The sequence below is a fragment of the Apteryx mantelli genome, chromosome 7 (assembly GCF_036417845.1).
Source record: "Apteryx mantelli isolate bAptMan1 chromosome 7, bAptMan1.hap1, whole genome shotgun sequence".
Lineage (NCBI taxonomy): Eukaryota > Metazoa > Chordata > Aves > Apterygiformes > Apterygidae > Apteryx > Apteryx mantelli.
Window position 1 is genome coordinate 19,475,551 of NC_089984.1, and position 25,857 is coordinate 19,501,407.

Genomic DNA, 25,857 nt, shown 5'->3' on the forward strand with positions numbered 1-25,857 from the left:
GTAAAATATAATCATTTAGTCAAATTTCATTAAGGCGCGCACTGGAAAACAAGTGAGCATACAAAGCAAATCATTTACTCACTGCCACAATACATCTAAGATTCTTGTATGTTGAATCAACAGTCTGAGGGAAAATAGGAATTCTGACTGACTGTTTTTCCATCTGCACAGTTACTATACAGGTTTTACCTTTTTAAATTATTGTGGATGTACCTACCCATTCACCAGCAGTACTTCGCTGGTGTAGTTACATTAAAAGACTAGAAAATAAATGCAAGTTTACAAGAGTTGACAGAAAGCAGGGGAAGAGCAACCTTTTTAAACTGTTATTCACTGAAACATGCTAGTTTTTTGGTGTCTTGGGAAATGTTGATTAAAATGATCATCTATCATTATCAAAGAAAAAAAAAAAAAAAAAAAGAGTTCTCCATCTTTGCATAAGGTTCTAGAGCAAATAACCCTCCTTTGACTTTAACAGACCCTGAACTGGGCTTTGAGTCTGCATTAGCGTGAGTGAAGTTGGTGATGGTTTCCAAGATGACACACTAACGAAACAGACTTTGCAACCAAGAGGCAGAAATAACTGTAATACCTTGTGGGGTTCCAAAACCTGTCTGACAGCTTTCCCTTTGCTACATTTCAATATGTTAAAAGAAAGGCAGGGAACAGAAGAAGCACACATGATAAAGTATGTGATGCTTTGTGTTCAGGAGGCAAGTTTGTATGACATTTTCTCCCTTACGTTTTCTCAGTGAGTGAGTGAAAGCTTGTGCATGTTTGTCAGACTGGCCCTCCATTAAATGTCTCTTCATGGAAATAAGGGGATATTTATGCACAGTGACTAATGAATGGATGCATTCCAGCATCTGCTATTGTGTATTTCCTGTAAAGTCATTTATTATTCTATCTAACAAACACAGTGTTCTTGGGCTGATGCTTAAGATTAATGAGGCATTTACTCGTATTCAAGAAACAAGTTCAGAAGACACATTTTCTCCCATTCAGCTGTGCTGATAGTTTAATTAATGCCATTAATACATATAAGTCACCAAAAACTGCTTTACGCTAAGGCTGAGGAAGATTGGCAAAGCAAGGAAGTTTCAGAGGTAAAGCTACAGCGTAACACTTCCCTTTGTTTCCAGGTAATACAGGATTCTCCAGACAGCGGGTGATCTTATGGACTATACAAGTAACAAAAAACCAAGATGTAATGAGCTGAGGTAATGACAGAATATCAGTCTTAACTCTCCGCTTGTGTGGGCTTAGTCAAACCCTTAATGTGATTTCATTACAAATTTTTTGTGTGGATGCATGTCATCTTTTTCCTCCCCAGTAGTACAAAAAGAAGAAGAGAAAGAGAAAATGCCCTCTCATTGAAACATATAAGTTAATACAATAGACCATAACCACTGTTATGGTCTATGGTTTAAAGATATATTAGGGGAACTTTTAAAAATGTGTACTATTACACAGATACAACAGGAGGAATGTAATAGCTCTTTCAGTGTTCCTAGACTTTTTTGCTGAAGTTTCTGCACGGGGCCTTTTTTGTTAGGGATGTATGAACACATTTTGCCTAATTGCCAGACCTGCTCTGGCCAGCACTGGTTTGAACAGGAATGTCACTAGGTTCACATTCAAAGAATGCAGAACCGGAAAGCAGGGAGAGGGCGACGGCACACAAAAAGACAATGAAAAAGTGGTACTTTCGGGGTTTCCCAGCCCTTCTCCCAGGAAGGAAGAAGTATCAAAATAAGGCTATACCACTCGGGCACAAACACACACAGAAGACTTCTCACTCTGAAGTCTTATCCAGAGTTATCATTTCAACCATACTCTTATGATTGGGGTAATCTCCTCCCTATAGTGACCTAAAATGATCATCTCATCATCCCCACAGACTCCTGGATCCTAAGATAAGCACAAGATGTTGAACAGGACTAAACTAAAAAACTAAACCTAGAACAATATTCCATGGACAAAAACCTTTGGTGATCCAGACACATACAACATACAGCCATATTACAAGCATAGATTGCTTGCTGAGCTTTTGGAGACAGAGCACTGATTTCATGTGTTTGAACCTCTTAATTAAAACTTTTCTTTCCTCTTTCACTGTCTTATCTCAGAGACTGATTACAGAGGGAAAAACAAACAAACAAAAAAAATCAAAAAACCCCAAACTCAACCCAACAAAAAGGGGTTTACAGCATTAGTTTACGTCTCCAAGCATGATAAATAAGCAAATCAAAACTTAACTGGAATTGCAATAACTGAAGCAATAGATCATATACGTCTAGGCTACTGGTAGTGCTGTGTAGTACTATTTCACCATATAACTTGCTTGAGTCAACACCGGCTAAAAGTAATCCTGCCCCTGCAGTGGATGCCTCCTGGCACTGGGATGGATTTAGTTTTGGTACGATGACTGGCAAAACCAGGAACTCCCAAAGGACTGAATAGAAAAAAGCCCATTTGCTGCTCTCGGTGTTACTATAATTCCTAAAGTAAAATAACAAATGTCCGTACAGGCCAATGTGGAGATACACCGATGCCTTCAAGAAACTGTTGGAAAATCTGTCCTACAAAGAAAGTTTTTCATATACTGGAAATTCATTGATTAATAGAAGGAGACTGTATGACCATCTTTGTTACTTATAAAATCACCTCCTCTCCCTGACTGTCCCAACCAGAAGCTGTAAACCTCCAGCTGTAACATCATAATAATTTTCCCAGTCTGAAACAGTGATGCCATCAACAGATGCAGGGCCATGCTATGGACAAGGATGGAGTAAGATCCGCTAAAGTCTTGCGTCAAGCATCCAGATCCCTTCTCCCCTCCCCCCCACCAAAAAGCACAGAGTAAGAAAAATGCAAGAAAATTTTTTTCCACAGAAAGTGTTTTCCAGAACATACAAACTAGAGATTTTAGATGCTTATTCCTTTTTCATGCGAGTAATTCAGTTATCTGCATATAGAAAAAAACAAAATAAAATACAATGCATAATCTAATTCTCAGTGTCATTTAAGAGAACAAACTTGTTAGTTAAATTTATCACTCCCAAATGTTTGGAAGAAGTTTCATCAATAACCTCAAGAAATTCTACTCTTTTCCTGCAAGGCTTTCCTAGTGTTTAGTCTGTGGCTGTTAGCATTAGATTTCAAGACACACTGTACTAAACTGTATTAAGCATGTGAAAGGACTTTCATTCCTCATTAGCTGTGCATAAGAAAGGATTGTAACTTTTTAAAAGAACTAAGAAGCTTTGTAAAAAATTCAAACTTTCCTTTAACAAAAATCATACTTGTTAAAACTTTTTTTCATTCCCAGCTGAACTGTGCTTCAACTCAAAGCAAATAAAGTCATCAGTTGACTCCATTCTATTAGAGGACAGCATTAAAAAAAAGTCCAATGGGTCCTTGAACAGTGGTCCCTTGTCTGTCACATCAAGACATGGCTTATACTTCACACACTATTGACCATGAAAAGCAATCTTGCGACTTTTGAAGCCCCATCACACACACAAAAAAAAAAAAGCGCAAGAGAAAACTTTTCTTGAAAATGTCGTGGATGGGGGCCTGACTGCTCGCATCTCCTATGATTAATGACTTGTGGCCTTATTGTGTAGAGGCTGCTAATTAGCTTCAGACTGATTAAGGCTGCAGAATGCAGAATTCAGCTTGATAAACCTGGACTCCCCCCACTTCCCACCCCAAACAAGCCTGATGCAGAAACTCTGGCATCTAGTTTCTTGGAAAAAACAAAAAAACCCACCCACACTGGACAAATTCTCACTGGGGACTAATGTAATCCCAAGTGACTCTGGACTTCATTTGGCAACAGCTTCACCTAGCTAGAAGCTTGAACTGTAATATTTTTCTGCGCATTATAATAATTATTTTTCAGTCCTATCCAAGTTTCCTGCTTTTTGTCTAAAAACATGTTTGGTACATTTACTAAACAGACATCACATAGTAAGAAACTTCATTCAAGACTCAAAGTTTAGTTTAAAAGCAAAACAGAATAGCTACTGGATACTTTTAATCTTTCATTATCCAATTTTTAGCAAATGAGAGCCAGTTAATTATAACGTTTCTAAATAGCTGCACACAGCCTTCTTAGATGTTCATTATAGATGCATTTAAAAAGAGCAGAAAAATCTGCAACTTCTAAGTTGTTACTGCTTAGCATTTTGACCACCTGCTTTACTGAAATACAACCCAAAGCTTTCATTTGATAAGAATGGCTTGCCATAGTTAGAGAGGTGGAGGACTAGTACACAGAAAGTTTCAATCCCTTCTTCCCCCCTTCCCCTCCCCCCCCCCCAATCCCCAAGTGCTGGATTAAATTTGCTTGTTAAGTTGATCTTCTCATGGAAAAGCGTTACATTCCACTAAGACAGGAAGGTAGCAAATACATACACATGCCAGATTTTTAACACTAACCTCATCAAACTGATGCACTACAGCATAAGGCTGATTAGCTTCATAACTGATTACTCGTCCTCTGGGCACCAGCAACCAAGATTAAAAACTTTAGCAGCTCATATAACAAAGTAATATGAGCCTGCTTTTTGGGAGACCCACAGTTTCAAGAAGGAGGAGAAAAAAGTACATTTGCAGAACAGCTCTGAAGAAGGAAAGTTTCTTAATTTTGGTGTGATGGATTGAAATGCTGATAACATACACCCACTGAATAATGCTTATCTAAAGAGACTATGTAAATATCTGTGCACAAAGGACAAGTTAACCAGATCACCCTAGTGAAATTATTTTTAATTTCAAAAGAAAATTTTTATTAGTCTGAATACTTTCAAACATTTGTCAGCTTTTGGAATTTAAGAGGCTTCCTTTCACGCTCTCTGTTGTCCAGAGTATCATTCATTTTTGTCACCCCTACCAAGGGTGGGGCTAATTACTTACTTGCATTGACTTAACCCCCTAGGCACTTGTTACACAAAATATTCTATGTTTTGTAGCAAAGGGACAGTCATACTTTAAAGGAACAACTCCCAGTATTGCAAAAATACTTCCATATATTTTACCACTATGAGTAACTGTAGTAGGTGCTGCTAACAGGAAAGTTTGCACAGCTTGCCCTAAATTTATGATGAGGGGCAACAGATGGTCATTGGAAGTAGTAACTTAAGGTAATGTGAGATGACTGTGATAGGCAATGTAAGTAGAAGGGCATCATCCATAGCCTCTTTCAAGTTTCCAGCAAGAAGTCTAAGTATATGCCTATCTTGAAGCATGCAAGCAATCCCTTTGAAGTCAGTGGTAATCAAGTTTTTAAATCACTTCTGTGCCTACACAGTCATTTTCACTTTAGCTGTAAAGCATATATGCTGTGTGGTGTAAACACGAACGGGCCAAATTCAGCATTGCTATAATGTGGCACAGTTCCACTGACATCAATGGATCAGTGTCTCACTCAAGACCTGGATCTAACTTAATGCGTGTAAGTGCTTTTAAGGCCTTACCCTGTCCCTCTTTTGGTTTGTTTTGCTTTCAGCAAGGCTCTTTGTGGTATCATAACTCACAATCTTTCTAGTCAGACTTTGTTTATAAAGCCTTATTGTTCAAGAACAACAGAGTTGTGACCTGTTAGAACGAAGAATTGCCATGAGGACCCACTCCATACTTTCTCAGGGTGCACTTTCTGACCGAATGAATGAACACAACCCTATTGATGTCAGCCAGGAGGGGAAAAATAGGCTCCCCATATAAATCTAAATGTAAATCCTTTTGCTCTATCTTACCATCTGTATGAATTCACCAAAAGCACAAGCACAAGATTAATAAGCAGAACAAGCATCCCCAAGCCTTCAAGGCTCAGATACTGCTTGCAGACCATAAATGAGCATGCTTTATGCTTGGGACAGTTTTGAGGAATTCACAAGATGTAAAAAAGCAACAGGTGGAATCATAGGTTGGGCTGAGACAAAATAAATAGAATTGATTCTAGCATCATAAATATGCTTTACACTTGAGTGTCAGTTCCCTTTGACCTCTTAAAAATTTCTTCAGAGGGATGTTTGTGACTCCTTATGCTTTCCTAATTTTATTCCAGGACTCTTTTAGGGCAAGCATTTCTGAACTTTCATGGGGAAGCAAATGATTATTGCAGCCACAAAAACTTCCACCTTCACTCTGAGTAACGACTCATGCAATTTGACTTATATGATCAAAGGGCACATCATACACATTTTGGGCCTTAAATGGTAGCAAGCAACTCAGTTACCCTGAAGCTGATGAGCCGTGCAAGCATACACCAGCTGTGGAAGCAACCCTTCTGCCTTAGTTTGGCCCTTTTGCATCACACAGCCTTTTATAAAAGACAGCACTGTTCCTTCATGCAAGTGTAAATCACAGTTGTCACATTTTCTCGCTTGTCCATAGGCACCTACAAGCCTCCTCTGCTAGTCTTCAGTCCAGCATTTATTAAAGCTGCTCTCACAGGCACATATAAAATTAACAGAGAGTAGTGAATCTTAAAGCAATGCAGAAGTAGCATTACACACACACATCCCCCTTGCAGTCCAAGTTCCTTGGGGCAGAGCACATACTGTTTTGCCTCTATGATTCTACACACCAATTTGAAACTCATTGTATCACCTATACAACCAACTGTAATCACCTGTACATAAACTGAAATGCAACTAGCACTACTAATACTGATTTTCCTCATCCATCTTCTCTAGTTGATTAGATTACTTTATTTCTGCCCACACCCCCCAGTCTTGCCCTGATGTCTCATTTTCTATGCCTTCCATGCACATTTAGGGCCACTCCAGCTACTTACACAATACTAAACCCAAGCTATTTTAATTACAAAAGAACATGGGGCTATCAGATGTCTTTATGACTATCTAGAGGTAACCTAGTGGCTAGCAGAGCAGATAAAAGCTTTAGTATATTAACTGAAAAAAAATTCAAATAGATACATCTGTGCAAAATACTTATTAGGTGGTTGAAACATTATCTAACACTGGGTAATTTTCAGGTCATAAAAGAAATACAGTATCATACAATGAAATGTACACCTGTTGCAAGTAGAGATCTGTTCAGTGGAATTCATTTTCTGAATTCACTGAACCACAACATAGAACAATTAGTACTGAGCATATACTTCTTAAATAATTTACTCAATTACTTTGGCAATATTTAACACTGTAATAAGATGAGCAAGAGCCTACATCTTTAACACCCTTGACCTTTGCTATTCAGATTCTGAAACAGTGGAAAAAACAACCTCAAAAGTCCCAAGTTCTTTAGATTTCATCTTTTTTAATCATATAAAATATGTTTTCAAACAGAACATTTCTCTTATTTACCCATTATGGAAAAATCTTATGAAGTTATTTATATTAATACCCATCCACTAATGGAATTAATAGCAACAGTACTTAAAGTTACAATTTAAGCTTTACTACTTATTTGTGAGTGTTTACATAAAACCCACTGATTGAATAAGTGTGGATATTATCAAAGAGAGATGGAGGAGGCCACCGGGGCTTTAACTGGAAAGAGGGAGCAGTTTAAGACTTGGGAACAAGATTAAGGATGATTCAAAAAATAAAAATAAATAAATAATATATACACACACACCCCTCTCTCTCTCTCTACACACGCACCCCTATATATACATACTGTTTCCCCTTCTGAATCCCACAGGCATTGTCTAAAGCACTGTTGCTAGGAAAAACAAATTAAACTGTTTTAAATTTATTAGCTGGCTACAGTTTTTAAAGTTAACTTACACCAAATGACTGTGCAAGTGAGTGCAACCTCCTTTTGGGGGGAGATCATTAAAGACCCAATTCTGCTCCCAAAATGAAGGGAAAAAACTTCTATCAGTTCCAGACCTTAAATGATCTTCAGATAAGGTCTAGTGGATGAACACTGGGAATGCAGTATTTCTGTGAAGCTGCACAGTGCCTAGTACAATGGGTTTAGTCAGTTCTGAAATACCAGTGACAACTTTGCTTTTCCAAGATTGCCTCCAATGTCTCTGAGCAATTACATACACAAGCTAAGTATTTGCTGTGAAACAGCCACATCTTTTGTACCTTTTTTGAAAACGCCTCATTCTGTGCTTCTGGCTTGGGAGCTCAGGTAACAGAAGGCATCCTCAACCTCTTCTAGGCAGTGTGCCTTTTAAAATAATTTTCTCTAGTCTCTGGTCAATAGCATCTGCCCTTATTCAGATTTACCATGTTTAAGCGTGTATTTAAGGACATTAAGGAAGATGGTCAAAGAACAGATAACCTATTTCAAAGGCAAGGGTTTTCCTTAGCTCCAGTGGATGAGGCCTACAGATAACATCTAGGTGTATTCCATGTCATTAAAATAATATGTACATTCAATATAATTTTTCATGACCATTCAGGAAAAAAAGAAAAAAAAAAAAGCCAGAGCAAGCACCAAAGCAAGCAAACTGAACCTCCAACCTGATTGCCTGAATATTTGTGTAAAACACAAAAACACATCAGAGCAGTGGCTACCATTTTGTCTGAAGTCAATACAGCTTCTAGCACAGCAGGGTTCTAGTTTCTCACCAAGACTTTCAAACACTACTGCACTGAGCAACAACAGCACAAATCCAGTTTAAGTGAAATCATTTCTAAATTTGAATTATTGCTTACTTTTTATTGTAGCATTTATGCAATTCTAAGAATGGCAGAGTTCTTCTAGAAGATCTTCCATCTACACATATCAAAGTACTTTACCACAAGTAATTAGTTTCATTTAAGATGTGAATTAATTAAAATAAATGTTTAACTTAATAATTACGATGGATGGCAAAGGATCCCATCTCAGTCAAGCCCTGCTTGAGGGGAAACATTATTGTCAATGCATCAAAACTAAAAGCATGGCAATAACTGACTGCATAAAATAACAGTTCTGCTGAATCAACGCATATTCATCACATACCTTTATAGAACAAGTTTCAAGCAACTGTATTTAAATTCTTGCTTAGAAAAATAATACTTTGATGCAGAATAGTTATTCAGGTAGCATTAGTTAAATTGCACACTTTGTGCTAATAAAAGTTAGCAACATCTGATCATTGTTATCAGATCTATATCAGCTGACCTGACCATACCTACTCAGTGGCTAACAATTCATAATAAGAGGGGAGAGAAAAAAAAAAAGAAAAATATGAAACAAGCACTTACCCTGTACTGCCTCAACAGAAAATTAGAGTAGAGATCAGACAGAACTTCTTCTTACCCTGTGAGATAAAGACAATGGACCAGACTGGGAGGTGAAGCAAGGCAGTCCACTGCTGTTCCTCCAGAGCTTGTGAAGATAAGCAAGACCTGTCCATGCAGCAACTTTCACAATGAATTCATTCAGTTCTCTGTATTGAAAATACAAGAAGTTGAAGAAGCTAAACAGAGCTCTACTATAATATTCCTCCCCGCAAAACAGGCAAAGCTATTCAAAACATTCACAACCTATCCATTCACTAGCACTAGAGTTATTTAGCAACTCACATAAGAATGTATAGAAGTCTAATTAATTTATTTTTAAATCCCACTTCTAATAAAACCATTATAACTATTCCTTGCTCCAGTATAAAGCACCTAAAGAGGTATCTTAAAGCAGACCTGCCATCCACAGAGCAATATCTTTGCTCCTCAGTACCAGGCAAAACACCTTGTTAACACACCTCACTGCTTTCATAGTCTGGTGATTGGCTTGACAGCTGAAAATCACCACCAGGCCAATCCAGGTGCTCTCATCAGCTCTTTCCTTCATCCACCTCAGCTGTCAGTTGTATGGTGATTGCTGAGGCAACAACTCATAGCTGCCGTTGCCTCTGTCACCTGGGGGCAGCACGGGAGGCTTTAAGGAGGGCTGGAGATCAGAGACAATGTGGTATCACGGGAGAGGGTGGGGGATGTTGCAGGTGTGGTGTGGCCAGGTGCTCCCATTTCTGCCGAGGTGGTCACTGAGATGTGAAAATGCTCATCTCTGCATGAGAGTTTGTGTATCCCAAGCACGGCGTATCAGTCAGGTAGATAATAAGTCAGAAGGAGAACTCTACAGCTTAGAGATGGCAGAGGAGGCTATGAGGGAAGAGAGCTAGAGCACAGATTTGGGGAAGTGAAGACCTCTGGCAACAAACTGAGAAAGTACATTCAGATTATGCATCTGCTTGACAAATGAAGATATCTGAAAACAGATTGTCTGAATACTGCATAATCAGACTAATTATGAGAGATCTGCAAGACAGTAGTGGCAATCAGGTCAGCACCAGGAAGAATTATAGTTCCAACAGTGAGACCGTCACAGTCTACAGACGTTTTGGGGGCAATGTTTGCAGACAGAGGTAATATCTTCCATTAAACCAATTTAATATAGTAGGGTAAGGGGAAAAGGAAGAATAGCAGGCTTCAGAGCATACAAACTCTTGTTTGATTGCAGAAAGGGCATAAAAAATCAGTAGCATGAGGAAACCTGGCCTCTTGGCTTTTTGACTATGATGTAGAAAACTCTGGAGAAATGCATTTCTTATCGTGCTATAGAAAGCAGCCACCCCAAGCTAGATCATAACAGATTAAAGGACACCCAGAAAACTCAGCAACTAGGAAGTTGACTTTATTTTTAACTGTTTATTGTGAACTACAAAACTACCCCAAACAAAAACATTTAGTATATTGTGGATGCTATATAAAAATCGGTGCCCTGGGGTTCAGGGGAGAAGTCACCTAAAATTAAAGCTGATAATTGGAATTATTAATACTAGTGAAAATAATCTATCTATTCTCCAAGCAAGCTATGGTATTTCTTAATAATTGCTTGTAATTTCCTGTAATAAATACTAATGAATTCCTTTACAAAGTAATGTAGCTTTATATGTCTATTCACTCTCCTAGGAAATATTTGTGTTATGTCAACAATTTAATACACTGAAGTAATTTAAAAATATTTATATTGGTTTCAACACTTCTTAATAAAAAGCAGTTGTTTCACGTCAATACCAAAGCAATCTTCAGAGCACATCTATGTCCACAGCAGACAGATCTGGCACTCAGATCTGGCATGCCAGTCCTTTGACCATCCATGAGCCCTGCCTTTTAACAGTGCACCACAGTCAGATTAATATCCCGAAGAGCAGACTGAGCAGACCTGCAAAGCCCTTGCCCTAATCTGAGATTTACTAGCACTCAGCCTATCTAGCTCCAGAGTCCCAACATTTCTGCAGGGGAGAGAAACCTAGGTTCAGACTCTCCTCAGAGAGAAGGGCACCTCTCCAGCCCAAAGACACTGAGATAAGTGATTCAGGATTATTCTCCCAGCCCGAGACCTTGGTTGAAGTCTTTGTCCATCTGCTGCTTCTACTGCCTCTTATTCTCAGTGTTCCTCTTGCTACATGAACTCTGCTAGGACTGCAACATTTATGACAGATTTCCTACTCAGCTGTTTGATCCATCTGGGAAGGTTACTAGGCTTTTTGTTAACCTCTTCTGTGCGGCATGGGATGTGTAGCTCACGCTGCAATTGCATTCCTCCTTTGGAGAGACTCTTAGCCAGACCGGGAGCACTGACCACAGCTCTCTCCTCCATGGAGCTCAAGGACTGTGAGTGACTGCAAGTGGCTCCTGCAGGGTGAGGGGACATGAACCTCCTTCCTGCTGTGGACCCAAAACTAACGGTGAGACTGAACTCACTGGGCTGAGCAACAGAGAGGAAAAAATCTCTCATGATCTTTCCAAAAACAGACAGAAGGTTCCTATCAGTTCAGCACAGGCTTTTCTACAGTCCATTAACCCTGGCAGGAAGCTCTCTAACAAAGCAGGTCCCAACTTTGCACAACTGTGAATGAAGAATATATTTCTCCAGTCCAGAACAGACCAAGGTTTTCATTCTCCCATTTATTATGAGCAACCACCTCCCTCATGCAAAACCCCATATCCCCTCTTCCACAGCAGCTGTAACTGTTACACTTTGCATGCTTTGAGGAAGACATTGCCCAGTAAAGAAAACATGAACGTACAGTCCCTGACTGTAGGATCAGTGTGTTAATGTGACCATCACCATCCTGGCTAATGCCTGGGATTGAACCAGGTGTTGTACCTGTAGCTATAAAAGATCACATCTTCTGCAGCACTGGCATGGGTGGTGGTGGTGGAGCACAAAGTAAATAGGCCACATCAAAACCGCTCTTCTTATAAATGTGTCACATCTGGGTGCCCACTCCTGTCTCTTAGAATTGCCTCAGAAGGCCCAAATTGCACCTCTACTGCACAGGGCACTAGATGCCATTATGGCCAACTGACAGTGCCTTTCCGGTACTGATTCATCTCCCAGCTCCTCAACCTCCTGACAAAGGCAGCATTAACTGACATAACTACTCCAGCAAGAGGCAAAAATGTACTCTCTTGCAGGCCATAGGCAAAGAATAGGCCCTGACAGCCAACTTCCAGTTCCCTGGAGACCTTCAGAAGCTGTAAACCACACTGAGAAGGAGAAACTCCCCATCTTGGTCTGTTTGGGGATGCTCTGAAACAGGATCCTTCCTGAGGAGCCATCCTTCCATGATGAAAACTCCACAAAAAACAGGGAACAACAAAGTAAGGCTGCCTGCTTACAGTCCTTCACAGAGACCTCTGCAATTACTCATACCCCTTTGTCAACGTTTGCCCTTAGGCAGTCAAGAACCATAATCAAGGCTGTCTCCTTCTTCTGGTCTTGTCTCCAGATAGCAGCTGAAGCTAAGGGACTCAGATAACTCACCAGGACAGAACATCACAGGACAACCTTCCTCCCAAAGCAAAAATCAAAGATAAGAACACCGAGTACCAAAACCATCCCTTGAACTTTTTCTTGATCTCTATTCTTGCCCAGCAAATGCCTCAACTCTTAGCAGGGCCCATGACTTCCTTTTCTTTCTTATTCCTTGGAGGCACCACTTCAAAAAACAAGGTAGGCTTGGGCTGTGGTGTGCTCACAAGAACCACCTTTCTGAGTGAAAAACCTTATTTAGGATTTCCCTGTGGTACTGAGGTGTGTCCTTCCTCACAGGCAGGCTGTGGTGCCCCCAATGTGGCTGGCTCTGAAAACAAAGGGGCCCTCAGACAGCTATGTGTGAGGGTGCAGCGGTACAGGCACTGCTCCCCTGCCTTGTGGGATATGTGGTGGTGGCACAGGAACACCTGCTGTGGTGGCAGTCACTGGGTCTGTTCATCCTGAGGGTGGTGGGTCAAGAGCTGGCCACTATCCCAATATTTCCCCAATGTTTTAAAAAGGCAGGTCTTGAGACACCCACCATGACCACCTGGATAGTTGCAAAATTTGGCCTTCCGAGGTGCCTCTGGGGGTACTGCGATGCAGACAGAGACCATCTGTTAGTAAAGTGAGGAAACTGTCCCAAAGGCGCTTGGATCTAGTATAAAGGTAAGGCTGCTATTCCACTCGCAGCTTTGCTATAAACTTGAATCTCTACAGGATGATGTTAAGGTCTGGACTCTGTGGCTGACTGATATAGCAGATGAAGAGCTCCTGTGGTCTGTGGTCAGAGAGAAAAACACATGGAATAAAGGGATTAGACAGTATTGCAGGTTGAGAGCCAGTTTTGGGTAAAGTGGTAATCTCCAAGAGCATCACTGCCAAAGTCCCTTCTTAATCTAGCAGTTTCAAGAGACGGTCTCTGTCTTAGGACCCGAGGCTAATCTATTTGATGTCACATTACAAGTAGAGCATGTGCTAGGTTTGCGATGTATATTTGATGTCTGGTGTTGAAAAGTGAATTGATTGAAATGCTGTCAGGCTGCATTTTGAACGATTGCACTACTAATGTCACCTACAGGCATCTTGATGGACATCCTGCCATACATAAAGAATACAGTACGCTGGAAATCATCATTTGCAAATCATCACCTTTGAAAGCACAACTACCAGTTCAGTTGAAGAAAAAAGAATTGGAAACATGTTGAAGAAACATTAACCTGAAGAAGTCAGCAAATCAGAAACACCATATATTTAGGCTCATGGATTTCTCATTATGTGAATTTTCAACCTACTGTATTTCTTTTGGGGGTGTTGTCTTTCAAAAACTGTATTTTGTTTGATAATATACTTCTACCACAGGAAATCTAATCAGCTGATCTAACTTTTTACTGAGATTGATCAGTAAGGGGCTTTTGGGTTTTGTTTGCTTATAAAAGTAGTCTTACAAAATCTGTTGCTACATATGTGTGAGAAAATTAGTAGTAGAACACTGGGATTTTTTTTAATCATTTAGCTAAATAATTGTCATTGAGATTAATGGGAACTTGATGTTTAGATCCTATAGTTGATCATATAAATCACAGTTCTGACCTATACTTCCTGGCCCCTGACACCAACCTGGGTTAGAGCTGGTCTTTTATTAACATTCATTTCAGAGGATAGAGGTGGGCAAGATTTCCTTATTTCAGTGGCTATTATTCTCTATAAAAGTAGAATTCTGTGATTAATTTTACATCAATCTGGAGATTAATTTTAGCAATGTGGTAAAGCCATCGGCTAGTAAGTGTTCCCAGAACCAACACTCCTAAAAGAGGAAAAGGCAGGACTAAGGAAATGTCAGTATTTCACTACAATTATTTGCTATTTTCAGCTTATGTTAGCTACTCACCAGTAATAGTGAAGCCTTTCTTCACATCCCCTTCTGTCAAATTTTCTGAGAAATTTTACTGTGAATTTGCTGTGAATACATGCTTCCAAAACAAAACAAAACAAATTGGGATACAGGCTATGCTCAACTGTTTCATTTACAAATACAGTTTTCTCAAATGCCAGTGTTTTCATATGCTTCCCCCCCAAAATTACGCTCTCCTAGAAGCTCACCAAACACGGCATCTCATTGAGAGGAACGCTTCAAGTTCCATATAAATTTGGCACTGAATGAGGGAAACTCTACCCCCTCCACTAGCAAACGGGGACCGGGAGGCCATTTTGAACCTGCACAAATTCACAGAGCAGGTGAAAGAAGCCTGTGCCCAAATGAAACAGAAGGATTAACCACTGAAGCAGTAACTGTTTACACAGGTGCACAACCGTGCAGCATCAGTAACGTCCTTGTGCCCCATGTGCTGCCAACGCGAGGTCACCGCCGTGGGACCCCGGAAAAAGGGCCGCTGCAGGAGCAGGCTGCTTCAAGGGGGCAAGCCGTGCCCCGGCCCGTATGAAATGGGGCTCCAGGGCCACCGGGTCAGGGCTGTTAAGGACTAGTGGTGCCCTCGGGGCCCTGACACAGCCCAGCCCAAACTTTGGGAGGGGGTGGGAGCCCAAAGCCCTGGTTACGCAAAAAATTCTGCTGGATTACTGAAGACCTTAGTTTTACCTTTCAATAAAAATATACACCCACCATCATGCTGAAAGGTTGGCTTTTGGCCAAGAAAAGATTAGCTCTTTCTTCAGCACCTGATATCACTTCCCACATAGCCACGTGTTGGGGCAAAAAATTCTGCTCAAAGGGTGCTGGGTAGTTCTTCCTCTTACTGGTCTACTGGTTAAACTGGAAAAAGCAGTTTAACGACAAAAAACTTAAATCAGTGTGTGTGTGTATGCATATATATATTCATATACATACACATATATATATATATGAAATAGTAAAAAGAAAAAAGCAGCCAGTTTTACATGTTTGTCTCCTTCTCCCCAAATTAAGCCTTAAACCATTAGCTCATATTAAAAAACTGGGGAAGAGTGTTTTAAGAGTAAATGGGAGGCTCATTAGATTATGCGTCAGTTTAAATGTAAACAAAATTAATGGCTTCTAAAGGAATCTTTCAATATTTAGAAATTAGCTGGCTGCCTGATTACAGAGAATTTGTATGCACATTCTTTTCTTTCAGTGATCTGTTCTTTCAGCATCAGGAATGGTAATACTCTGGGAACTGTTTGCCTAAGATCAGCTTGGTTCAAGTGTTACTTAGGATCTCAGAATTTCTTGTTTTTTAAATGTTTAGTCCTTGGGGGGAAGTGAAAATGACAGCAGGAAGAAGCTGGCGGTACTAAGCACTGCTGAAGCTGGCGCTTGATGACAGGAGGGGAATGAACACACTGGGCACTACATTTTACCATACATCAAACAGGGAAGTTTGTATTAGATTGTATCAACTTTTGCTGCTCCTTGAGCACATCTGAAAGAAAAGAAACACACTGATGAGAGATACAAGGTACAAAGAGAGAACAGGGCATGGAGGATGGGAAGTAGGGAATATGTGTAAAATGGAAATAAGTATTTAGCAAAAAAGCCCCTCTCATGAGAAATATTGCAAGCACGGGTTTTGCAGTCAGGTCAAGAAAGAGCGTGTCCCTTCCTTGCTTGACCCTGGCCCCACTGGGCGGGTCACCTTGCCCAGCAGGACCGGCTTTGGCTTTGACGAGCTGCGCCTGGGTCAGACGAGGGGACAGGGTCGTTCTCTCACAAGTCAGGACAGGGTGGGTGTTCGGAGGTGCTGTGCAAGAGCTATGTGCAACGACACTTCAGCAGATGGCCTGCGGTTTTGGAAGGGCAGCCGCCCCACGGGGAAGTAATCCTCTCATACGACATGCGAGGAGCCACAGATTCATGGTTTTGGAAAGTTATGTCAGGCCCCTTTAGAGGCACGAGACCTCCTTGGGTATATTGATTTGAAACGTTATGACAAGCCCCCAGGTCTGAGCACTCACATGGAGTTTGGACAAGCAGAGATGGGCAGACATCCTACCAAGTCTGCTTTAGATATCGTACTTTCAAACTCACGTAGATGCTCCATACAGTCTAGGTCTTGCCCTCTCGGGCAGTGTTACTGTGCTCACAAGGTTGAGCTTTATTTCCTGGTCCATCACTTGCCATGGGTCAAAGCTGCAATACACTCCTTCAGGAAGAAAAGTGCTTTCTGAGGTTTGCACACAGCTACAGCATAGAGTCATCCATCCATACCTGTGTTTGAAAACAAGCTGGATTAGTAAAGATTCAAAAAAAAAAGGCAGTTTTTTCTCCCTTTCACCCTCTTTCTCAATGTGTAAAAGTCTTCTCTCAAAGCCACAGTCATTCTCAGGAAATCCTACCAGCGCAAGAACAACTCCGGCTTCTCCTGTGTTACTTTCATGATAAAATTGTGAAGCCGAGACGTTCTGAGCAGGCCATGAATTCCACAGGCTGAACGATAAACACTGGAGGAATGCGAGGTCCTTGACATTTCATGGAAAGCAAAACCATGCGGCTGAGGAAAACATGCTAAGGGCTATGTTAAGCTACGTCTACCACCTCCTAAGAAGGATCAGTTCAAATAAGGAACTGCAGTCACAATTTCTTGCTTGATTGTCACTTCTTCCAGTGAAGAAATAGTCTGCTACTGGCCCTTGTCAGGAACAAATTACTTTCCCTTCACTGCCAGCTCAGTTCCTCACGCCCTGTGTAGAGGAGAAGCAACAGTGCAAGTAGGCAGTTTTCCCCAGAGGACAGGAACTGCACAGACTGGTAATCTGCACAGATAATTTAAAGGGGTAATTTACTCCTCTATAGTGTTCCCAGTATACACAGGGTAAGTGGGAGTTTTGTCCTAAATGAATTTGAAAAAAACTGTCATGCAGCTTTTTGCTCATCATTGAAAATGTTTAATCCCATGAGATCAAACTCTAAGGAGTGTAAAGAGAGAATCTAAATCCAACCAAAATAGATAAGTGGTGAAAGAGTCTTGGTATTTGAGCTTGTATTCTTGGACAGATCCAGTCAGCACAAATAAGAAAAATATTTTTTGTAATTAAAATGAATTACAAAGAAAAATGTTTTGAGGCACATTAATTTGAGCCTTCCAGCATGTTTGCTTTCAGTGTGGGCAACATACACAAGAGGAAAAACACAGGCATTCTGCTCAGAACTTCCTCACCTCATCCTCTTGAATAATTTTATGTACTGGAAAATCAGGAAAAATTGTCAACATCGAGGATCCAAAGTGCAAAGATCCCTCACACTGGAGGGCTATTCAGAGCTTATTCTATGGTCCAGTCCAGAAGTCCTTATTCAGCAGTAACATCAATGGTATTTTTGCTGAGGAAGGAATTCCCAGGAGACGTCAGGATTTTAACCTTAAAAAACAGTTTTAATAAACTGAGAACAAAATCACTAAAGAAATAATGTCAGTTTTAAATTCATTCCACTATCAAAAAGATTTTCCTCTTCAAACATAAATATCCTGCTTACTCTATTAAAAGGTGTATTCAGGTGCCTTGCTTTTCTTTATCAGGATTTGTTCTGCCTAACTGGCTCTCCCATTTATGACTTTACTGTATCTATCACACTTTTAGTAAGTCCAGATTTGGAAAACTCTTGCCTGCTTACTCAAGTTTCTGGACTTGTTCTCTCCTAGGCAAAGAGTAACTTGATCCATGCATCCTGTTGATTCTTTCAGCGTCTAAAATTAGTTCTGTACACGCACGCTTCCTCTACCTAGTGGCGTTCCCTCTGAGAGAATCAACTGCACGCACTCGCACAGATGCTGGATGCAACAAGGGCCCAAATGTTGCTTTTTCAATAGGAGAAACCAGAGATTTTTCCCTTTTACATTCTGTACAAGGAAGAGATCCCATCCTGCTGACACATTCAGCACGTGACAAGTATTATTTTGTTCAGCTAAATGCTTAAAACGGTAACACACTTTCTGAGCACTAGTGGTAGCATCCACCCTAACATATGATTATCAATACCCGTGGCTTTTACAAGTCCTGACTTGGTAGAAATTACACGACAGTCACAGAACTGCACAGTTGGAAAGGTTAATGAGAATCCCCCAACTGCTCACTCCTCTGTTCCTTCACTCTTCTCTTCTCCCGGGGATCTCTTGGGACACTCCTGCTAGAATAATGTTTGTCAGAAAGCGGAAGGCAACCCAATGGGAAACATCAGCAAACCTATGTTTACTTTATTTAGAAATGACACCCCATCCCTGTCCCCTGGGGCAAAACTTCTTTTCTAGACATGACCTCAGAGATGTGCTACACGCACCCTGCACAATTTATCACCATGCTGCCTATAATTAGGTTTGTTAACATACAGCCTAGTGCAGTCTTGTTGACTGGGAACTTAATCAAGTTACTATTGAGTTCTTGTATGCATTGCTTCGGGTGACTGTTTTACTTGTAGAATTATAGCTGCGACCAACGTGAGGAAATTAGCTCTGGACACAAGTTTTTTACTTTTTTTCCCTCTACATGTGAAAATATTTAGCAAACAGTGACAATGATGGAAAACAGTAGGAAACAAAATGTTCTACATTAGTATAAAACATGAAAAATGCAGCAAGGACCCTCAGTGGTACAACATGTGTTATGCTGGCTGGCAGTCCATTAGGCTTGATAGACATTTCACTTACCTAAGTCAAATATAACAGTCTAGTATTCATTAATATAAGAAGGGGGTTGTGGAATCAAGCCTACCATCTGGTTAGAACGACAGAATAATCTACAACTCATGATTAGGTCTAAGGAGTGGAATTTCACTTTAATCTTTTTCATTGCTCGAAATTTCCATCTGCGCAGTACGGCACATCATTTTTCTTCAAGACAAATGTGCTGTTTTTCATGTTCCAAAATTAGATCAGAAGAAAACGATTAATCATGTCATGGCCTGGGAAAGGAAACAAAGCCCTGATATTTCTCTCCCTCTCTCTCTCTCTCTCTCTCACTAGCTCTGGCTGTTTGCAAGGTCCTTTCTTTCCTTGCCTTGATTTTCATCACAACTTTCAGAGATTCACATTGTGTTAGGCTAAAAACAGGGCTGTGAAATAAAGACATGGCTTTGATTTGCATAGCCATTTTTATTTTTCCCTTGTATCTCCCCCACCCCCAGTTTGCCACTTCATCTCTTCCTCGTCTCTCTCTTTCTCCACCCCCTACCATGTGCCCCCTGGCACAGGACGACAGATGGTGACCTGTTTGCATGTGACACCGTAACTGAATCTAAACTCAAGGAAACAAGTCACCGGGCTGCAAATTAGTGAGACCACACAACTGTCAGGTGGCAGTCCCCTTTGACAGTTGTAGGCCATTATAGGAACATTGATGTTTTCGCAGTGTGACAAAAAGGAATCCTTTTTGTAGCAGACCTGTCTGTCAGCTGGCTCTCAAGTCATAACAAATCCCTGGCACTCAGCTGAGGCTGAACATTCGCAGCGTCAGGAGGATGATAAATGACCTGCAGGGCTTTGAAGTGCCTTGGCAGTTCAGATGGGTCCGCAGTGCTGACAGAGAAATATACACAACAGCGTAACCAATAATGAGAACATTAAACATTCCTGCTTTGTGACAGGCTGACAGAAAAACCCAGCCTCACATCAATCATCTTTGGAGATATAACCTTGACAATTAGCCCCCTCTCTGATACTCAGAGTAACCTTTTTTCCCCCTCCCCTTCCCTTCCCTCCTCCCCCCGCCCCTTTTTCTTTTCTTTTGCCTGGCTTATCTTCCAAGATCTTATTTCTGGTATGGCAGAAAGGGAAAAAACAGCAGAAGGGCAAAAAAACCCCACAACAAAAAAAGATCTTTTCCTTTTCCTCCGTGTGAAAATAAAATATGCCAGCACAAAGTTTATTTGATGGACTTCCACCTATTTCCCTTTAGGAGAAAGGAATATTTTTTTTGCCCTATCTACCAAAGCATCTGTCACTACAAATAATCCTAGTAGAATTTTGTTTACATTTTATGCTTATTTTGTTCCTTAGGTTTTTTTCCCCCCAATTCTTACATTCATATCTTTGCACTCTCTTGTCAAGCATCCTTTCCACTTGTAAGAGTTAATGATTAAGCATGCGACGGTCCCCATGTAACTATATTTCAGGATCATTCAGTGAAACAGATAGAATCACAGCTTCTTTCCATAACCTTGTGTTTTCTTCTTTTTGTACGTGCCTGTGCATTCTTTTTTTTTTTTTTATTCTTTTACAGAGCCAAATAATCTTTAAAGGACAAATGAAATGTGCCGCTAATCCTCCTAAAAACTAAATGCTTAAACACCCCTATGGAATATTCTCATCAAAGTGCCAGGATGAATTCTGATCTTGTGGGTGCTCTCTCCCCTCACAGGAAATTCCTCTTGCTTTACCCGGCATGGGATCAGCAGGAATTCCTCCTGATATACACAAGCTTTTGCCATGGTTTTCCTGACTGCCAAAGGGTCCAAGTGATGAGACCAAGGAGAGTGGTCTGTGTCCTGTAATAGGAGAATCAGGCTCCTAGGCACATTCTGAACTCCTTCCTGGTGGCCTCAAGTCTCTCAAGTCACTAGTTCAAGTCCCACATGGAGGTTTCAAAGGAACCTAAGCACCCATACAGTTGTAAAGTTAAAAAAGCTGGGTTTCTAACCCTGAAGGGAAGCTTGTCACCAAAACCCATTTTCCTATACATACTTTAAGGTCCCTTTGCAATGCCGGTGCAGTGGAAAGGAGACTAGAAGGAGAAAAAACACTAGGCCTTCAACCTTCAATACAATTATAGAAGAGCCAGCTATAGACCCAGATGACACTGCTGAAATAATATATTGCAGAGTCTGTCAGCTGAGTCTTGCTGCTGTCAAGGTATGTCCCGTGCACGTGGCCACAGCTGTTGACTTCACTGTTAGAAGAGGTCAGTGCAAAGGAGAAAGGAAAGGTATTAGAAAGATGATCAACAATAAGTGGCGAAAACTGTTCGGCAATTACACAGTCTCGTTTGCAGTCTGATTTTTATTATGATAAAAAGACAAACAATGCAGTGCCTGTAAGATAAAATAGCAGTGGAAGATTGGCCTCTGCAGGACCGTGAGGAGCCATTTCACTTTCAGGCAAGCTCAGTGCTTTTAGTCACAGTGCAGGTTGACAGCACTGGAAATAGAAAACTTCTCTTTGCCTCTGTTATACTGTCTAGTGGCTACTGAATGACTTTCTTACAGTGCACTGATAATACACTACATTATCGCATTGCATAGCATACCTGGAGAGAATGGAGTCAGATATCATGACTGCTAAATCCTGCTCAGGTTTTGGAAAGCCCAGGTATGGTAGGTCAGTGTGAGCTGAGGCTCCAGAAGAGCCAGGCAGTGGAGGCTTGCGCATCAACATCAAGAATCTCCTCTCTGTTCTAGGCTGGAGACCTGTTTCTTGAGACAATGGGACATCATTCAATCTTTGGTTTCTCTGCTGAGAGAATCAAAAGTTAATTCACACCACTGATTTCCCAAAGACAGATTCCTTAACTCATTAAAACTACTGCTCTGCTTATTAAAAGTCTGTCTCACTGCCAAGAGACCTTTTCTTACTGTGATGGCTGGTCCAAGGGAAGGGCACTTTCAGCCCGCACATTGTGTCTGTGTGATTGCTCAGGCACTTGACTTCAGGCTTGTTTCTTATAGGTTAAAAAACCCAGGCATACCCCAACTTTTAATTCCAATCAACATAAATTCCAGGTCTGCCAGGCAGGCTAGATAATACCATCTACTCTGCAGATAAGGGCACAAAATGGGGAATCAGAACCTGTGTGACATACTCACAGAGCTAAAGATCCCCTCACAGTCAGGCTCTGCTCTGGGGCTCAAAAGAGGTATGATTTTCAACCCACGATCACTGAGGGCTCAGGAAGTATATCTTGCTACTTTACAACCATTCTCCAGTATGGTGCTTTCTGGCCTATCCCACAGCATCTCATCAGTAGTTGTGTTTGGGTACTAGCCACTGATGATTGACTCTGTAAAGGATCTTGGTAAGAGAAATGTACAGAGCAAATGAACCTTTTCCTCCCAGCAGTTTTCTTCCACTTACCTAACTGCAGAAGAGGGAAGACTGCTTTCAATGCTTTTCAATGAGGAGAGGCTGAAAAACTCCCCCTTTGCCACTGGCAAGTTCCAGGCAAGGAGCCCCATGTCTTTTGTAGCAAACATTATAGAGTTTATATTGGAGAACTCTGGGGCTTGAGGAGTTGATGGATGGGTTCAGATTGCACCCTAACAAGACTGCGGTGGAAAGGGCAGAGAAGGCCTATGCCATATGCAGAGAAAGACTGAGGTCAAATGTAACCATCCATTCATTTTCTTCTGATCATGTTGGAGGACTGAGCAAACATCTGGCATGCCTGAAGACTTGAGAGGCCCCCAAACTGGATGAAGCACAAACCAGTTAATCATCACAAAGGCTAAAGAAAGGAAAGGAAGAGTCTGGAGAAGCTATTTGGCTCCTTTTCCAGAGCAGGAGGCCATCATTTGTATTGTCTAGTTGATGAAATCTTTAAGAACCAAACTGTGCTGGATTTATATGACACTAATAAGATCTCCTAGACTGTAGTTCTCACGTTGACATTTTATTTGATACACAGCTTTGAGTTAATCACCACTCCCTGCCTCAGTTTCCTCACAAACAGGAATGGATGCATTCAAATTACACTCACCTGAGAGGCATGCTGTAAAATTTAATTAAGCCTTGAAAAGCGCTCTGCAATTGTGAGATGAAAAGGTGCCATTAAAGGCTTCTAGTATTATATTTCACTAAGACTCTCAGAAATATTTTGGATGGAGTTAAAGAGAGAAAATAAAAGGGGAATAAATCATAAACATTGCAGAATAAATGCTGCCCACCCCTTCTTATCTTTAACTCACAAGGCATATAGATTACATCTAAATAATCCTTTGTATGAAAAACTGTCCATACATTTGCACGCAAGATGTAAGGACAATGCTAGTTTTATATGAAAGGGAATATACATGTTTCCTTGCACACCCTCAGTGAAGTTAAAAGGGTTAATAAAATATAAGTAGAGATCAAAAGAAATCTGAGGTGACATTTTGGCCTTGAGGCCTTCTCTTGGCTGTGGGAAAACAGAATAAGGCTGCTCTGCAACCTACAAGCTGAAGTACAATTAGTGGTGTTTTCAGACTGCATGTATTTTTCTAGGTTAAATCTGTATAGATACAAGCATATGTGGGGAAAGCACAGTGAATTTAGTTTTTCCAGTGGAGAGTTACTAACAATGTTAAAGATGGAGACAATCTGAGAAAATTTAAAGTTATGTAATTAGACGATTATATCCACGCAGATCAGAAGTCGTTAGAAAAAACATTAAAATCATCATTATAAAATGCACTCAAGAAGGGAGGGGTGGTGCATGCGTGTGCAGCTGCACTGTCACGCACACATCCTGAGGACAACTGGAGGCAGTTGGCCTTTCATCTTTTGACTTAAGACCTCCCCAAGACCTATGCATTACAACATGAAGAACCACACACTCCATCAAACATTACTATTTACATAACACATGGCAGGGAGTGGTTATGGAATAAATCAATACTTCGTGATATTTGTTACAAGCCACATGGCACAGCTGAGCATTTCTAAGGCCTTACCCAAGGTCTGGCTTAAAGGGAGCTTGTTACAGCTATATTAAAATTGCCTAATAAGTGAGGTTCCCAGAGAACTGTACGGAGCCATTCTTTTCACTGGATTGAAGCCTAGTGAGGACAGCGCTTTCATGTACAGATGAGCTCCGCACCCGACCCTCTCCAACACAGACTGTTTTTCTGAATAAACTACAAGCTGATCACCTCCTCTCCATGTCCCCAACCAAATAAAACGGACTCCTAAGCATAGCTGTTATTACAGCTGTGGGCAATCCCTCCCGATTCAGTGAGATGCCTCTTAAAAAAAATAAGTTGTTCACTACTGAGACTCTGCATATTCAGACCCGTATTTGGGAATAGCAGTATGGCTACAAAGATAATCATTAAAATCTCCAGTTTGGAGAAGATTATGTTTCAGAACACTAACAAAGCTTAAAATACGATGTTATCGGTTCTAAATGCCAGAATGGCAGATTGCTTGACAACACCCAGTAAGCTGCAAACTCACTGGGGCAAAGCCCATGCTTTCATTTTGTGTTTGCTCAGCACCTAGCCCCTGGTTCATGATTAGGCCTAATAAAGTATCTGAAATATAAAATGGTAGTAATTGAAAAATACTGGGGATATAGCTATTACATAATTGACAAAATAATCTAAAACCCCCTGAACAAGAATTGCTCTCAGAATGCAAGAGACAACTTGTAAGTTGTAAGCCAAACAGTAAGCAAAATGTCTCATTACGTTCTTTCTTATGTAATAAGAAGGTAGGAAATCATAAAAGCTAAGGAAGAAAAAGCAATTCATAAAGACACATCAATTAGCTCAGTAAGGAATCTCCACTGAAGTCAAAAAAGTATGGGATAAAATAACCTGTGAGCACCATAAGGTTGCATGAAGCAGTAACAAAGAGGTTGCATAAGGAACACCCTTTTCTTACTGAACTGCAGAACAACTGAATTAAAAAAAAAAATGCAATGGATGTAATATATTTACATGTTAGTAAATCATTTAATGCAAAGTCATCTGATATATTCAACTAAGTTTATTTAGATATTAGTATAAAAATGGGTCTAAAAACTAAAAATTCAGCCTTTTCTTTATTCTACAGCTCAGGGTTCATGCATTAGTCATCTGCTGCCTCAGCAACATTAACATATCTTTTTTATTTTTTTTTGTCTCACAGCTTTCTTACTCCCTTTGTTTCAATAGCCATTATAAATATATTTCTCTTTTGATGCTCTTCCTTTGCAGCTCCTTGGCTTTCACTTATTCTAAATCAAGTTCAAAACACCATTTTAGACTACTGAAAAACACTGCCCTTGGACCTCTTTCTTAACTACTTGTTTCGCTATTCCTGCTCCTTAAAGAACTATCAGGCTTGTTTGGAGTATCTGAACCTTCTTTCCTACTGTAGTCTTTATTTCTTCATCTATGTCATGAAGTATGCTTGTGACAGGTTTGAGTTCACTTTTGCTACTAGCTTCCCAAAGAAAACTCATGCATTCAATTGTACA

The 25,857-nt window shown here is 40.6% G+C and overlaps 1 long non-coding RNA gene across 1 annotated transcript; it reads right to left on the bottom strand.

Annotated features, from left to right (window-relative positions):
* Window positions 1–15,065: 15,065 nt before the first annotated feature.
* On the bottom strand, window positions 15,066–24,779 carry LOC136992457 (uncharacterized). The gene is made up of 3 exons (XR_010884710.1): window positions 21,952–24,779; window positions 17,877–18,075; window positions 15,066–16,927 (listed from the first exon to the last, which is right to left on the bottom strand). It is a non-coding gene; the product is annotated as an uncharacterized lncRNA (long non-coding RNA).
* Between the last annotated feature and the right edge of the window lie 1,078 nt (window positions 24,780–25,857).